General features: G+C 40.4%; 1 long non-coding RNA gene across 1 annotated transcript; it reads left to right on the top strand.

The window, feature by feature from the left end:
* Positions 1-378: 378 nt before the first annotated feature.
* LOC123082648 (uncharacterized) lies at positions 379-1,281 on the top strand. The gene is made up of 2 exons (XR_006439088.1): positions 379-612; positions 711-1,281. It is a non-coding gene; the product is annotated as an uncharacterized lncRNA (long non-coding RNA).
* The last annotated feature ends 1,032 nt before the right edge of the window (positions 1,282-2,313 follow it).

The following is a 2,313-nucleotide window of genomic DNA, read 5'->3' as shown; positions in this document are numbered from 1 at the left end:
ATGCATTGGCATTTTCCAAGTCCATTCCCTCCTTTTAACTATTCAACTTTCTTCTCTTCTTTTTTTGGAGAACTAACTTCTTTTCTTTGTGAAAAAACTATTCACGAATCGGAATCATCGAATTCACAAACTGCTCAGCCGATTCACGAACTAGAGATGTATGCACCCCACCGAACTCAATTTGTAGGCACTACCGAATCGCAAATCCCGAACCCGAATCAGTGGACTGCGAATCCGGTAACTATGGCAGGGACTGACAAGTGGCATCAGACGTCTGGTAGCGTAAAGGACGACGGGTGGTGGTAGGGCTATGGGAGGAGCAGGTAGACGGAGGAGGTTACCTGTGGAAATCTGGCATGTGGCGGCATAAAGGTATTATGGTTTGATGTTTCTTTTTACCTAGATGAATACTTATAGCACTGAATTTATGAATGTAGATTTATAGTATTGTGTTTTTGATGTTTACTTATTGTCGTAATCTCACGTATAGGTTGTGTAGAAATCACTCAAGTCTGCTTTTTATTATGGAAGCTCGTTGTATGTGTAAAATTATTTATACTCTTGGTCCCGGCGCACGGAGCCTACAAAACGCCGAATGTTCCTGCTGCTGCTGTAAGCATTTCATTTGATTATGTTTTCACCTGTTGCTGCTGTGAACATCAATTATCTTTACTACTGAGTCTATCATATTTTGGTTATGTTGATGGCAGTACCAAGCAGGAAAACACCAGAATAAGTTCAACTTGGGGAAGAGCATGAAGGTGATGAACTCGCTCGGCGGCTTGTACCGTGTTTTGTGCTGGAGGAACATAAAAATCTCCGTTTCCTCGTTACTTTATTCTGATGGTTTATTTGCCATATGTTAGATTGGCGAGAGGTGGGGTAACAGAAAGAGGCGACGTTAAAATCGGTGCTAGTGACGACGACGGTAGACACGATGAGCTTGGCAACAGCGGCTGCCGCAACATTGTTGTACTTGGAGCCCATGCTATCCGAGCTCAACAATGCCAATAGCTCAGTCCTTTTGCGTGTTCATTGACAAGTTGTCGTAAAGTACCTTGGCGTCAACAACCACGGCCATAATGACAGAGTCGTGCTGGCCGACTGCCCTGCTTCCATGCGCCAAGCAATCTACTGGTTTGAGAAAGGAGTTGTAAGAAGTGTTCCTTAGAAATTGTACACTAAACTGCTTGCACATTTTCATGCATGTTGGCACTCACCTTGGAGCACAATTAAATGGAAATCAGTAGCAAAAATACAATCTGCATAGTGGTAATCTAATCCTAGAATTTGGCTTCATTTATATATTTCAAAGTGGTTCCATGATTTTATATTTTGCGTACTATGTTCACACTGTAACTTTTAACTTGGGATTTTAAGTGCGTGAACAGTTGATATGGGTTACAATTGAAACTTACATTCGTTCTACTGAATAGAAGAATTGGCTTCTGATTGTACTAATTTTTTTTCTTAAGAGCTATAATAACTTTATTCTGTAGCAATCAGTTAATTAAGAAGTGATATCTTCCCCTTGCTTTGAAGTGAATGCAAATTTCGGGGTATACTCTTATTTATTGCAAGCATCACTAAGCGCAACTTCTGGAACTTTAATTTAAACAAAAGAATACTGAAAAATACTGAAAAAGGGCGTGATGCAAATTGGGTATCAGTAGTTTTGTAGCGGGGCTGGGAATAGCAACGGTAGTTTGCAGGGTGACAACATACCAAAGGACAGTGTGATGACCCAAAAGGTGTAGCTCAGGGCTCGCCATAGATCCATTTGTTGGCCCGTGGCAACGCACGGGCATTCAACTAGTGTATCTAATATTAAAATGTGACTTAATACATTCGTATTTAGACAAATCTAAAACAAGAATTTTGGGACGAAGGGAGTACTACTTTCGTTTCTAAATATATTTGTTTTTCTAGAGATTTCAAATGATTACCACATACAGATGTATATAAATATATTTTAGAGTGTAGATTCATCCATTTTACTCATTATGTGGTCACTTATTAAAACTTCTAAAAAGACGAATATTTAGAAACGGAGGAAGTAGATTAATACAAATATTCCCGTCGTTCTGCCGCCAATCTTTGAATTGAACAAGGCACATATGTCAATACTCTGTCGGTGCGCCGCGTATTCATGTAGTGTCGTATGCGCCGTTAGCTCAGACTAGTAAGAGTATATACTACTCAAGTAGCGGTGTATACATTTTCTGGCTCACGTCGCGTTCACGGTCGATCAATTCATACTAGTACGTCTGAACCGTCTGATGAGCGGTCGTCGTGCCGTCTAACCTTGATTTG

Source organism: Triticum aestivum, chromosome 4A, assembly GCF_018294505.1.
Source record: "Triticum aestivum cultivar Chinese Spring chromosome 4A, IWGSC CS RefSeq v2.1, whole genome shotgun sequence".
NCBI classification, from domain to species: domain Eukaryota; kingdom Viridiplantae; phylum Streptophyta; class Magnoliopsida; order Poales; family Poaceae; genus Triticum; species Triticum aestivum.
The sequence above is the reverse complement of the archived record's forward strand: the minus strand, read 5'-3'. Positions and strand labels throughout refer to the sequence as shown.